The 15,449-nt window shown below is 42.7% G+C and overlaps 1 long non-coding RNA gene across 1 annotated transcript in view; it reads left to right on the top strand.

The window, feature by feature from the left end:
* The first annotated feature begins 1,278 nt into the window (after positions 1–1,278).
* Positions 1,279–15,449, top strand: part of LOC105506192 — a 255,448-nt gene continuing 241,277 nt past the window's right edge. Inside the window, exon 1 of the long non-coding RNA XR_001000889.1 lies at positions 1,279–1,404. This is a non-coding gene — a long non-coding RNA (uncharacterized LOC105506192). The remainder of the gene's footprint in view (positions 1,405–15,449) is intronic.

The raw sequence follows: 15,449 nt of genomic DNA, 5'->3' as shown, positions 1-15,449 counted from the left end.
ATACTAAAGGCCATTAATTTATTCCCCCTAGTTTCTCATTTCAAAAACTGGTCTCTATATTTCTACATTTCACACTGTCTAGTGAATTTTAAGGATTTTTGGGCTATTACAGGAGGTGAGTAAAGGAAGAAATCAGAAAAGGACATACTAGAAGTATCAGGAATCGCCATTTGTAGTTGAATACATGGACTCCAGAAGAAGATACAAGCTTGACGGTGCTCATGAAAAGATGTCTAATTTTCTTCAATCTTTGACTCCGGAAAGCCCTTTGAGTTGCCCATTATATGACAAGATTTGGCAGTTTTTTTTCTTTTTTCCTTTCATTGACATCTTCCAGGGAAAATGCTGCATGATATGATTTTCAAGGCTAACTTGCCTTTTTCTCTTAAGCAGTGCCCTTGTAACAAATTCACCTCCTATGCCTCCCTGAGCTAGGGAGGCTCCTTCAAAATTCCTAACAGGCAGCCCTGTGGAGAGATGGGAGGGAAGGGATGGGAGGGAGGAAGGGCGGGAGGAAGGGAGGGAGAGAGAGGTAGAGTGTGTCTGTATGCGGCGTGCATGTGGTACAGCCAGGGAGATCAGAACGCTCACAGAACAGGCAGTGCAATTCCATATTCCTCCTAAGTATGTTAGCCCTACCGGGAGCTGAGCTGGCCTGTCTACTTGGAGAGGAAAAGTAGATTTGGGGAAGGTGGAAGGGTCAGTTCCTAAGTGACTTCCTCCTCAGGGATGGTAAGGGCATTTGCTGATCTCCAGTGACTGCCTGGTGCCTCATGGTCAGACTCGGCTGTCTCACTCCCAGATATCTGATTTTGCCAAAAGAGACACACCTATCTGCAGCAAAGAAGACACTGACCAGATTGCGAGCGGTATGTTGTGACATTCGGCATGTTTATGCAGCAGAATTGCTGAGAGATGCAGAGAGAGGGGGTGGCTCGGGCTGCTTGATTTATCTGCAATAGGGAATGTTTTATTTTACTTGCCAGTTAAAGGAAGAATTGCTGCCAGGGCAAAGGTAGCAGTTAAACATTCCGTGTTCTAAGCTTTCATATTTGTGTTTGATGCGGTCTCTATGTCTGTGCCGCTTTGCGAAGCTAGAAAGGGCTCACCTTTAAATAACCTGCAGCTTCCTATTTTCCTTCTTCTTTTTTTTTTCTCTCTAAGCACAGTTCCCACCCTGTGTTCTCTGACCTCCTCCCCACCTTGTGTGAAAGGTGGCCTATCTTCCCCTTGAGCCTTTTGCTCCCTAAGTCTGGATTTTGGCTGCTTTTTCTGCAGGTGCTTTTGGATGCTCTGTAGCCACCCGGGGCCCAGGCGGACTGACTCGGCAGCAGGATCTGTGCATGGGAATCGGAGATCATGGCAGTACAGCTGGTACCCGACTCAGCTCTCGGCCTGCTGATGGTGAGTGTTCGGACAGGAGGTGGGGCCCAGGCAGCGTCCACTCTCGCCTCCTCTGCACCGTGGGCTGCTGCTGCCGCTGCAGTGGCTGCAGACATGTTCAGTGTTGCTCTGCTTTATCCCGCAGGCTCTTTGGAAATGCTTTCTTGGGTCAGAGTATCAGCATGACAAAGCACTTGCAGGGAAAGGAAAAGAAGCTGTAGATTTGCCATTTCAGAAACTTGTTGCTGAATGCTATTTTGAGAGCTGTGCTTGCAAACAGGTGCTTAGAGCCCCTCGAAATAGATTGCTAGGATGCCTCCTCCAGCTCCCAGCATCCTTTCCCCCTTGTCTTTTGCATCTAAATTGAGCCGATTGTGTTTGTTTTTGGATATCTTCTCATGGCAACTGTGGAATCTGTTGTCCATGGGGTGATGGAATGGGGTTTTCTTTCTAGGCGCCCACATATCTGCTCATATTTTCCTGTAGAGGTGGTGGAGGAGGTTCGCTGTGGCCTCAGTGACGCTTGGGCTACTGAGTTGGGAGCAGCTTATTCCCCATCTACCACTGATGGCAAACCTTGGCAGGCCTTGTCCAGGCATTTATCTGTGTGAGCAGCTGACTCACCTTATGCCCCTCTGGAATTTTCACCATATTAAGAAAGCCCTTGCTCTTACCATATTAAAGCACACCAGGACATGGACACTGTCCTGTTCCAACCCAATTGGCTTTTGGCTTGACACTAGGTTCAGCATTGGCTTTTGCCACAGTTTTGCATTTTCTCTCCTTTCCCAGGGTTCCCACACACCGTGGTAATACTAGCTGTTGTTGGAAGCAGCCTGCATCAGGCTTGGCGTGGAAATGTTTCCAGCATTTACACAGGAGATTTTATGAACCAAGCATAAGTGCTTCTGTGTGTATTGATTTGTGTCTTCTGAATGAGGAGGGGAAATGCAACTTTGCAAGCCCTGATGAGTTTATGGAGGTGACTTGGAAGAGCCATCAGTGGCAAGCCTGCCCCCTGGGTGGTAAGCCAGGTCACGTTAAAAGGAACAAGGAACTTGGTTCCTTGTTGCTCAAAATGGCGTTGGGTCCACAGATTTAGTTGAATTGCCTGAAATCTACCTCATGGACCTCTGCTGACTTCTGATTTCACTGGGGGAGAAGGACTAGAAGAAATGAAATTGTCAGTTTCCAGAGAAACTACCCTTTACCTGACTTCTTTCCCTTACTAATTCTATCGTCTGATAATACTTTATCCTCCATTGTCTACCTATGGTCAAATAAATTGGATAGGAATTTTCATTCCATCACTGAGTATTCGTGATGGTGGCTGGCACTACAGTGCAGTATCTGTGGGGTCTAGGAGACTTCTGGGAACCTGGGAGCCTGGGTTATATGCACTGAAAAACAGGCACACACATGCACACACATATGCATATGTATATTATATTCTCTAGCATACTTAACAGAAATAAATCCTGCATCATGTTAATATAGAGGAGAAAAGTTTTCTTGAAAAATAGCTTCAAGGAGAGTTAGACCTGCTTGTCTCAGCCTTCCACTTGGACCTTTCTTCTATGCTTAGAAGAAAGATGTGTGTATCTGCTTTATTCCAAGTCCCTAAGCGTAAATCCTTGGCATCCAAATTAAATGAATAGTATAAATTTCTGCTGTTATACACAACACACACACACACACACACACACACACACACACAGGCTTTTCTGTTCTGTCCCTGGGTCTTCTACATATTATGGCTGCTGTCATGGCAGTGTCTACATCTCAGACTTTACCTTCCATTTGTCAGTAGCCTCTGCCCTTAGGTCTGTCCCTAACACTCACCTCCTGACCAGAATAAAGGATCGTGTTCTCATCTCTCAGAAACCAGGGGAAAGAGCTCTTGACACCCTGATGGACCATTTGATTAAAGAACCCTGGAGCACCTTGTGTAATCGAAGTCAGTGTACATTTTCTGGTTCATGTTTAGTTCAGGGAAATTTTCCCCTATGGACTTTGGTGCTATTTTTTTTTTCCTTTTTAAGGGTAAACCCCAAGGTAACTGCTTCCCTAACATCTTGCATGATGCGTCTTAAAATTTATAAGCAAGCCGAGGAGGAGAGAAAGGAGGAAAAGAGGCCATTTAGAGGAGTTGCTTTGGCTGTGAGTTCAGGAAGGAAGCTGTAAACATTATTATTTATGAGCTCATTCATCAGCCAATCAGTTGTCAGTATTTATTGAGTGTCTGCTCACTGAGGAAAGTAGCCTGGCATAAAAGCAAGAGCCAGAGCTCATATACTCACAGTCTGTGGGAGGTTGATACCAGTTTGGTAGATTGCAGTTCTGATTTTGTGCTGTGGAGTCATCAGAGCTAAAGGGTAGCTGGGGAGATGATCTGGCCATACCCCTTGCTTTGGATAAGGAGACACCCAGAGGTTACATTCAGCTTAGACGCTAAAGGCTTCAGGGCAGAGCATGTTTAATTGATTACCGAAGCGGCCGCGGAGTCTGAAGGGTCGGACAGCCCTGTGCTCCATTCTAGCCTTGCCACTCATTGAGTGATCCTGGGGATGTCACTTCCTCTCTGTGTGCCTTAGTGATGCTATTTGTTAACTGAGAGTGCTGTCTGATATCCAGAGTCTCTTCTGTTCTGTTAAATACTATTTAAGATCTCTAAGAAACAGTATACAGATGAAGTTCCAGGATAGCCAATTCGAGGACTTTATTTAGCATTATGTCTCTATTTCCAACCTTGCACATGAGCAGTATTGCTTTGAGAATGGTGGGGTGTGTTCCCACTCTGGCTTTTATGCCAGGGCAGATATGTTTCATATTATTAGCTGACACGGATGATCATTAGTGTTCATTCATACTCTGCCATCAGGAGTCTACCCCACAGGAACCTAAGGTGGTCTATTGGACAAAAGCCAATGACTTTTGAACAGTATCTCAGAGGCCTTTTCAAGTTGGGGCTGGGTAGTGGTCAGCTGGGAGGGGTCCCAGGTGGTGAGCATGCCTGGACCATCCTGAGGTGGGAGGACCTCACCAATTCTTTCAACGGAGATCTCACAGAGAGCGGTAATGACTCTCCACGCAAGACAGAGCCACTCAAGTGACCATGGAAGGGTGGACTTGGAGAGAAGACATGTTCTTGTGGTGGAGATGGCCTTTCAGGCTGTTGAAAAGCTGCCTCTCCCATCTTTGCAAGAATCTCAGGCAGCGAAAGAAGATACTGCTGTGTTCACTAAACTGTGAGGAGGCTTCAGATTGATGTGACTAATTGTAGAGCGGGAAGCTCTGGGCTATGTGTCATTTGTTGAGGGTGTGTGAGTTCAGGAAAAGTTGCAAGGGCTGCAACATGCTAGAGCTGAGGATTAGTTGATCATTTCTTTAGAGCCAGGATAAAGATGCGTAACCAAGGGGCTTCAGGGGTGTTATGATACCATTTCGGTTCTTAGATTCTAAAGGCTCACTCCTTTGGGACAGCTAGATGAAAATAGTTTTTAATGTAAATTAACTGGATAATAAATAATGCAAATTATGCTTTTCTATAAATGAAGTGTCTTTAAATACATTATCTCATTTAATTCCATCCATGACCCTATTTTTAAGACAAAAAAAAAACCCTGATAATTAGAATTTGGGAAACTGTCAATGGTCACAAAAGTGAAATTGATGAAACAAGTTCTCAAAATCTAGGTCCTCTGAGTCCCAAGCCAGTGCTTTCTCTGACAGCATATCAAAGCTCAACAATTTGACTTCTAGGACCTTCTAACACTTTGGATTCGCTCTGAAGGGAGCTCCCCTCTGACCAGTCAGCATTTTCTGTGTTTCTAGGTGGGGAATCATGTCTTTCTGTTAATCATCTGTTCTTTTCCATATTGAAGTGTAAAATAAAAAAGTGATACCACAAATCTGGCTCAAGATGTCTGGCTTGACTCTAGCAAGAAGAAGGATTTTTTATATCGATGAAATAGCTGCCATTTTTCAAGGTTCTATTCTTTCAGACTCTGTTTCTAGGAAATTACCAAGAGTCATATTTTATAACATAAAAAATTTAATGTGTAAAAACTCAATTCAAAAGTCAGAGAAGTTAGTGGGTGATTATCCACAATGAATGAAGAATGTCAATTAGATTATCCTGAAGTTTCTTTCCATTCTAAAAATTTGATTTCAGATTTATGGGCTTCTTTTGAGTAGACCAGCTCCCTTGTCTATGTTGAATAGATTTCAGTGGATAACCTGATGTTCTATGACTTTATCTCCCTCATTTCATTTCATTATACGTTCTTTACTTAGCCATTTTCCTCCTTTGGACAATTTCCTTTTTAACTAACCAACAAATATTTGCTGAGTATCTACTTTGAGCAAGAAGAGTACAAAGCAGTGACTGGCTTTGGCATAGTCTGATTGTCAAGTCTGATTGTCAAGACATGTTGGAGATACACAGGAACTATAACAATGAGAAATTTACAGGACATCTTCAGAGAATCACATAAGAACTATAACAAAACAGTGCATAACTCATCACCAAGGGAGCCCTAGGGGGCGCTGGTTGTCAGAGTGGAGGAACTTGTTCTTGAAGTTCAAGTAAGATGTTGAGTGACGGATGAGTTAAGACAGCAGATTTGAGGTGAGGGGAATGGTTGAATTACAGCAAAGTCTAGATCGTGTTTGGGAGATTGGAAGTAGACTGGTTTGGGCATATTTCTTGTAGGTGACAAAGGGTTGCAAGATCAGAAAGGCAGGTTGGAGATGTGATCAAGATCAGAGTTCTATTACTATAATCTAATCCTTCTCTACATTTGACCTGTGACACGTCTGATCTGACAGATTCAGATTAGATCCTGAAAAGAGATTCAGAATTTGTAATAAATCCATGACTTTTCCATGGATCCCAATTGGCAAAAAGCATAGAATAAAATTGAGTTCTGTTTTAAGGACTCTTGCTCTTAAATTAATAATCTTTATGTTTTTCAAAGTGCTTTTGCATCTGTTGTCCCACCACACATCCTCAACACTCCAGGCAGGTTAGGCACAACTTCTTTCTATTATATGGTGAAGTTGGGGTCCAGAGAAGTCAAAGGGCTTGCCCAAGATGACTCAGATAATTTGCGATAAAATTTAGATACAGGCCAGGTGCGATGGCTCATGCCTGTAATCCCAGCACTTTGGGAAGCTGAGGCGGGCAGATCACCCGAGGTCAGGAGTTCGAGACTAGCCTGGCCAACATGGTGAAACTCCATCTCTACTAAAAATACAAAAATTACCTAGGCGTGGTGGGGCACACCTGTAGTCCCACCTGCTTGGGAGGCTGAGGCAGGAGAATCACTTGAACCAAGGAGGAAGAGATTGCAGTGAGCCGAGATCGTGCCACTGCACTCCAGCCTGGGTGACAGAGCGGGACTCCATCTCAAAAATAAAATAAAATAAAATAAATAAATAAATAAATAACGTTGAGATGGTACTCAAGTTTTCATGATGGTTCATGTATACGTTTGGAAAAAAGTGACATTGACAACTTTTATGGAAATTTGGAGAATAATAATGACATAATATAGTAAAGCCACCTCAAGCACTGTATACAGAATGGGGCCATCCAGGCATGGGGCCCATGGGAGAGGTCCTAGATATTTGGGTCTTAGGATGAAACTGATATTTAGTATCATCTATCTTTCTGGTTTATTCATAAGCAAGACAATTGTCGAAAAGTCTCTGAGAAATGGTCATGTCATTGTTATATCCAAGTCAGTGGTGAAAATCTTTCTTAAGCTTAAATTATTGCACCCAAGGTAAAATTTCCCAACGGGTATCTTTGAGATCTTGCCATTCATACTTTTTAGTTACTATTTAGTATACAAATTTCTCTGTTTCAAATGGTGAAATTTGAAATCCATGACTGTAAAACTCACTCAGATAATTTTTTGCTAAATATATTTTCATTTCCTTTTCTGCCAGACCTGTTTTGTTAGTCTAGTTGACAGAGACTAACTCAAACTGCTAGCATTGGCAGAAAGGGAAATTTATTGACTGATATGACCAGGGAGTCTCAGGAATAAAACAGCTCGAGGACAAGCTGGATCAGGGACTTTGCATGGTGGCATCTGAACCCTGTTTCTCTGGCCCTGCCATGTCTTGGCTCTGCTTTTCTTTGTGTGGACTTCATTTTCTGGTAGATTCTTCCCCCAGCAGCTCTAGGGTTACTTGTTCTTAGAGTTAGTGAATGCAGGTAAATGAGCAGGACTCTCTTTCGTGGTCATCTCCTACAAACTGTCTTTGGATCTCTTGAATAATAGGCTCTTCGCAGGCCAATTACTGGGTACAGAGATGGAACTTTCTGACTAATCAGGCTGGCTAATGTGTCTAGACCTATTGAAAGGAAGGAAGTAGTCAACTGGCTGATAACTGTCTGAATCACATGAGGTGGGAAAAGCAGGTTCCAAAAAAGGAAAAGCTATATTATCAACAGGGAGGATGTTATTTTATCAGAAGGGAGGATGATATTTTATCATAATGGGATGCTAGGAAGGCAAAAACGATATATATCCATTTTAGTGGTCTGTGCATCTTGTGTACTATGATAGGTAATCTGCAAAACTAGTCAGGGAGGTAAAACATCAGTGAATCCCAAATCATGGCTTCAGTTTTCCTCAAAATAAATATAAATGGAGAAGCACCATTGTCTAAATATGTAATGCTAGGTTGAACAAGTCTCACCATCTGTAAAAATAAGATAATAATAGCTACCATGTAAGATTTGGGATAATTCAACCAGATATGCATGTAAAGTTCGTAGTGCTATTTATGGCCCAAAGCAAATAGCACAGTATATACTAGTAGTCCCTTCCTTTATCTTAAAAAGATATGAAATGATTGTCTACCTGAATTCAGGTCATGCAACTCTTGCATGAGACAAAATCAATCTAAAAAACAAGTTGCCCAAGTCTCTCTCTCTGCATCCAAGTCTCTGGACAATGAGTGACCACCTCTGGACAATCAGCTAATGCTTTTAGAAAAACAGATGTTCCTGTGGCCATGTGAGCCATTCTAGTCATGAGCAAATTTAAATTTGCATTCCTATCTTGAATAACCACAAAATTTTCTTACCCTTTGAAGGGAGATGACTAAAATATGGGCTGCAATATGTTCTCTCTGGCAAAGGCAAAATGCGTGCATTTTACACATGATGGGGCAGCTATGAGTGCATCTCTGCTAAAAATTAATTGTGCAGCAGCTTTGCAAAGTGTTAATAGTGGTTTGGAGAACATATGTTACTGGTGCAGGTAGCAGTTTCTCATTGACTTCTATGCCAGAATATGAAGCTTAATGGAACATACGGTATTTAGCCTGGTAGTAATCAAAGGTCCTAGAAACACACTCTACCAAGACCATGTGGTTCGTATCAAGTGGAGAGAGTGAATTCCAATGTCAAGGAAACACTGGCCTGCAACTTCTGTTGCATTGTGATGAGTGCTTTTTATAATCCTGGATATTGAAATCTTAGCCTCACAGTCTGGACCTGGAGAAGCAATTTCTTGAGTGGTAGATCCAATTCATCTTTCCAAGCACATCATGCACACCCATGGTTTTCACTGTCATCTGTACACTAATGGCTCCCAAATCATGTCTTTCACTCAAGCCTTGCCCCAAGCTCCTAGTAACGGCAAGTCCAAATGCTTATCAGATTTATTCTCCTGCTTGTTCCACAGGGATGTGAAACTCAGAACACCTCAGCGCAGCTCAAATGCAGAATTTATTATCTTAGTTGGTGGAGGCACCTTTGTGCTTGTTATCCAGGATTAGCCTCTGAGTCTTTGCTCTCTCTCATCTACCTGGTTCAGCTAGTCATGGGCCATGCTGCTTCTGCTGCCTTAGTTTCTCTTGAATCTGGCCTCACCTCCCCTGCCTTAGTCCAGGCCTCTACTCTCTCATACCTAGTGTACTAGTTCATTCTCGCACTGCTGTAAAGAACTACCTGAGACTGGGTAATTTATAAAGAAAAGAAGTTTAATTGACTCACAGTTTCGCAGGCTGTACAGGAAGCCTGGCTGGAGAAGCCTCAGGAAACTTACAATCATGGCAGAAGATGAAGAGGAAGGAGGCACATCTTGCAGGGTGGGAGCAGGAGGAAGAGGGAGCAAAGGGGGAAGTGCTACACACTTTTAAACAACCAGCTCTTATGAGAACTCACTCACTATCACAAGAACAGCAAGGGAGAAGTCCGCCCCCACAATCCAGTCACCTCCCACCGGGTCCCTCCCCCAAAACTGGGGATTCCAATTCAGACTTGAGATTTGGGTGGGGACACAGATGCAAACCGTATCACCGGGGCTACCTGCAGGGCCTCTTACCTGGTCTTCCTGCTTCTAGTCTCTTATCACTGTTTTCTGTCTTCCGTACTTTTACTAAAGTGATAGTTATGAAACAAAGGTCTAATTTCTCTGCCTAAAATTCTCCAGTGGTACCTGATTTTACATTGGATAAGGCTCTAGCTTTTTAATATACCACATTACTCCCTTACAGATCTGCTCTCTGCCTATCTGCCCAGCCTTACGTCCCAGGGTCCCTTCTCCCACCCCTCAAAATTCATACTCTCTCAGTGGTGGACATTTCCTTCCCCTACAAATGACATGCAGGATTAAGCCTGTGCACTTCTGAGTGTACACTTTCTATTATTTGGAATACTCTTCTACCTTCCTCAATTTCTCCTTTATTTCACATATATATATGAAAAAAATATACATTCATATATATAATTCATATATATATAATTTTACTTATCACTAGGTGATATTTGACTTTCGTATCTGTTTTTCTTAATAGATTGTGAGTGCCTCATAAGTATAGAGTATTTCTCTATACTTTACTCATTCGTTTCATTCATTCATCCATTCATTTAACCCATCACATACTTTCTTCTGGACACTGTTTTAGTAGGAGGGATACAGCGGTGAACCAGACAGAAAGTCTTTCTGCTGTCATCAAGCTTATGCTCTCCTGGGAAAAGATAAAAAATAAAAATAAAAATAAATAACACATTGAAAATGCATAGAAGAACTATATGTGCCCTATAGAGAATTAAAAATGGTTATTTGGAGACAGTGCTTGGATGGCAGCTTTAGAGGAGTGATTGAGGATGCCTTCTTAGAAGAGGTCCTGTTTGAACTGAAGCATGAGTTACAGGAAGCAGGCAAGGGTGAAAAGTCATGAGCGGGGCATTCCAACCTGGGCCATGTTCCGGGGTGGGAAGGAGTTTAGCAGACTCCAGCATCATGCGCTCTTCTCAATGTATTTGGTAAATGAAGGTATCAATTGGCTGCTTCCTGGCAGCTTAGCATGACCCCGGGCTCTTGGAGGAATTTTGATGAGTACAGTGCATGGCCCTTGCCTGGGAAGTTATATCTCATTAGAGAAATAAGAAGTACTAAAAATGCTTAGGTCACACCGCATGATGAGAAATGGCCCCACGTGGAAGGAAGGTATGGTATTTACTAACAAGATGTTCGAAGAAATCAGAGGCAGGGTCAGGGACAGTGGTGCGAGATCTACATGGTTTGTAGAAAATAGCATTGCACTATTTTGAAGAGTGTATATCATGTTGACTTGGGAAGGAAGGGAAAGAGTAGCTTCCCAGCAGAGGGAACAAAATCATCAGGAAATTCAGGAGGAAATGCTAAACCACCAAGGGTGGGGTTGGGGAGGGCAGATGTGGGAATATGAAGGGAGGGGGTTGATATTTTGCTAGAGGGTCTGTGTCATGGAGGAGATGGACTGCTAGCTAAAGAATAAGGCAAGACTGTGCAAATGCTCTCGGGAGCATCGGGATTGGAGCTGCAGGCACAGAAGCCTCTCCAGGTTCTTGTATTGGACTGACTTAATGGGCAGGCATGGGAATTGGGATGTTTAATCTAGTGGTGGAAGTCAGGGTGTGCTGGAGACACCAGAGGGAGAAGGCCAGTTTAGAGGCAAGTGTGTGAATTTGGGTGGGAGGTAAAGAGGTGGCACGGAGCTGACAGTAAGAAAAGAGGAAGGTGAATGAATTCTGGAACACTCTGAAAGGAGAGCCATCAGCATTGGATGGGAGATGGATGACAGGGGACATGCACAGGGAGGAGCCAGCTGGGACCATTCTGTGACTCCTGGAGTTGCAGGAACCATGATACATACAAGCCACTCTGGAGTGGGAAATACCATTTGAATAAGAACAGCTTTCTATTGACTGAGGACTACAGAGGTGAAGGTTCTCAGGAAATAATGAGATTTGCCAGTAGAGATTGAGGGTGGGCAGTTGGAGGTATAGGCTGGGCTAGGTCCTGGATTAGATTTGGCATGGGAGGCAGATCTGGCAGTGACACTGAAGCTCAGAAATCCTAAAGATATTATAGAAAGGAAATAACAGGAGGCCAAGCCTGAGAGAGGTGCATTCTAATGGACAGTCAGAAGGAGTTTAATCACCTTGTGATGCAAGACAGTGTTTGTACCTGATCAATGTTCCCTTGACTTTGGAATTAATTTTCTTCACATTGAATGTGCCACATGGCCCCATTGAAGAAGTCTTGGTGACTTTTGCTATTAATAGATGCAGGTTAAATGCAGTTCCGTTAGATGATGGCACTTCCTCAAAGACTTCTGTAGGGGTGGCCAAACTAGGAACATACACATACGAACTACTACTAAACCTCACAAGGCAGCTGTATATATTTATCGTGTGTGTGTGTGTGTGTGTGTGTGTGTGTGTGTGTGTGTAGAGAGAGATATTCAGTTACTACTGCTGCATAACAAATTATCCCACACTTTGTAATTTTTGTACAAAATTCAACACAAAACAACAATTTTTTTACACTTATAAATTTTATGGGTCAGGAGTTCCAACAGGAGACAGTGGGAATGGCTTGTCTCTCTTCCACACTGGAGCCTCATCTGGGAAGAGCTGATGGCTGGGGTGATTCAACAACTGGTCCTGGAATCTTCTGGAGATAAGTCTTCACTCAGATGTATGGTGGTGGATGCTACTGTCAGCTGGACCACAGCTGGTTCTGTGAGCCATAACATTAGAGCCTCCCCACATGATGTGGGCTTCCTCAAAATGTGGCTGCTTCAAGGTAGGTGGATTTGCAGAGTGACCCAGGGTCCAAAACTGAGTATCTGAGCTAATGAGGCAGAGCCACATGATTGCTCATAACCTAGTCTCAGAAGTCATGCAGACTTGATCCCATTGCATTTTCTTGGTTACAAATAAGTCATTAAGGCTAGATCCAAGATGAGAGGATATAGACTGCCTCTTGATGAAGGAGGTGTCAGTGTGGTTCAGGACATGTTTCAAGCCACCACGGGGTATGTTCATTCTATGTAACTTGGATTTTATGTTCCCTGATGCTCCTTTCTGAATTACTCACAAGCAAAGTCTGTGGGACTTTACTCAGAGGAAACATTGTATAAATATTGATTGATTGAATGATAGGTTGATATCTGAAGAAGTCATTTTTTTTGCATACTAGCAAAGAGCTGCCTTTTGAGTGTTTAGATTTTCATCCAAACTCTGAACATCTGAGGCTAGCATGTGCTTAGTGAATGTCACACCTTCAAAGAACACTCATAGGATGTGTAAATCCTGGTCTTTGCCTGCTTTGTGACCTCTGAAGTCCCAAGTTCAGTTCTTATTGATGATTGGGAGTTGATAAGGCAATAGCGTTTCTTCCTTTATATGCTTGGCCTTGGGACTAATAACTTGTTTTGTGTCTTTATTGCCCATGTGTCAAGTCGAAAAAAAAAAAAAAGGAGTATAGCTTGGTATTAGGACTGCAGTGCTTTGTTTTCTCATGAGGGAGTGTGAGTGTAATTGAGCCATAATGAGCATGGCTGAGGTCATTTCCTAGGGATTAATGAAGAGGAGAATATGTTTGGTGCCTGAGGCTGAGTCTTTGGTCATTAACCTAGTTGGTCATTAATATTGTCCGGGAATGCTTTACATTAGGCCATTACAACTAGTGCCATATGCTGCTACAATGGGGAAACATGAACATTACCTGTATCAACAACTATTTGTTTTCCCTCCATTCTCTACAATTACTGAGTGAGGCAGCCTCTTTAATACACATCCCATAGGCATGAAGCACTAACGGCTGGGAAAGTTTGAAGCGGAGGTCCTTTGAGTGCACATCCTTTTATATATTTTGAATTTTCTAGCAAGAAAATGCTTTAAAACTCAGACTCTGTATCTAGACAGGACAATTAGTTATTTGTGCTGTTCAGAGTAAAATCTGTGACTATTTTTTGGACTTCTTTGGCCTTCTTTTTTCCCAAGAAGAAAGAACTGGCTTTCTTCCTTTTTTATTTTCCATCTCTTATCTTGTCTTCTCTTCTCCTTTCTCCTTCCCTCCCCTCTTCTTCCCTCCCTTCCTGTTCCCTTCCTATTCTCTTCTCTTCTCTTTCCATCCCTTCTCTTTGTAAAAAGATTTTTGGAGGGTCTCAGTTAGAGATATTGTGGTATGTGCTGAGGATATGTGGATATATGTGTAAATACCACCTAGTCCCTGTTCTCAGGAAGTTTAGAGTTTAGTTTGAAAGGCCAATAAACAAACAATTGCAACACAGTGAGATAAATGTGATGGCAGAGAAATAGTCAAAATGCTATAAAGCATAGGAACACAGTGCAGAGACTTCTAAAGTAGAGCTAAAGTTTTTGGAGGATTAGAGGTGGGTGAGGTGGGTGGCAGTGGACAGTAGTTCCGCGTACAGGGAACAGCATTCACGAATGCAAATGGGAGAGTCACACGTCCCAGCAACTATGTGACATTTGGGTATGAGGAAGGCAAAAAGGAATAAAGGAGGAGAAGTCAAGATCCTGGCTGGGGGCAGACACGAAATATCTTCTGAATACATGGCAAGGAGTTTGAATTTTATCTTGAATTCTACAAATAGTCGTCAATGATTTTAAGCGGGGAAGGACATGATCAGAGTGGAGATATAGAAATATGCTGGAAATGATATGGAGAATAAATTGAAAGAAGAGGTAAACCTGAGGCAAAGGAATCTGGACGAGGAGATATTAAAGTCATACAATTGAGTGATGAAGTGGACTTGAACTAATGCCAGGAAAAGCGAGAACGGGAGAGACTGTGGATTCTTGAGTTTCCCATGGGAACTTCCAGTGGATGGTGTGTATTGACTCTCAATAACGAAATTAAAATCTGCTTAAACTGGCTTTAAAACAGGACACTTCTTTAGTTCACATATTAAGTCCACCGTGGAGTTGTTCCTAGGCTGTGGCTCTGGTTCCACCCATCCCCTGTCACCACTAGATCTTTTGGCTCTGCTCTTATCTGTAAGCTTTGTCTTCATTCTGATATTCCTCATGAGGTCACCAGATCGCTGCCTGCAGCAACCGTTCAATATGCTTCCTTGTTCAAGCTTGGAGGAAAGAAGAAACATCTCTCTTCAAAATGGGAACAATAAATTCTTTCTTTCCTTCTGAGAGGGCCAACTCAGGTCAGTTTCCCTCCCCAGGAAAAAGACTCAAGCACTGATTGGCTTAAGCCTGGTATCTTAAGTCTTTTTTTTTTTTTGCTGCTATCACGAAATAAGATAGACTGGGAAATTTATAATGAACAGAAATCTATTTTTTCACAGTTCTGCTGGACAGAGAAATCCAAGATCAAGGAACGGGCATCTGGGGAGGCCCGTCTTGCTACATCATCCCACGGCAAAGGCAGAAGGACAAGAAAGAGCAAGAGGGGGCTGAACTCACCCTTTTGTAAAGGCACTGATTCCACCCACGAAGGTGGAATCTTTATGACCTAATCCCCTCTTGAAAATACTACCTCTTAATGTTGTTACAATGACAATTAAATGTTAACATGAGTTTTTGAGGGAACAAATACTCAAACCACAACAGCTGGAATCTTCAACTGGACATTAGCCAACAAGCATGGAATCACTATGCTTGGATCAGATATATCAAAATCTACTGCTAAAGCTGGGAATGGGGTAGATTCCCATGATCTCACATACAAGGGAAAAAGGAAGGTGGATGTGGTTGCTGCATAGGCAATCAACAGTGTCTATGACTA

The sequence above is a fragment of the Colobus angolensis genome, unplaced genomic scaffold, assembly GCF_000951035.1.
Source record: "Colobus angolensis palliatus isolate OR3802 unplaced genomic scaffold, Cang.pa_1.0 Scaffold133, whole genome shotgun sequence".
In the NCBI taxonomy this organism is placed as follows: Eukaryota; Metazoa; Chordata; class Mammalia; order Primates; family Cercopithecidae; genus Colobus; species Colobus angolensis.
This window is presented reverse-complemented; position numbering and strand designations above follow the sequence as displayed.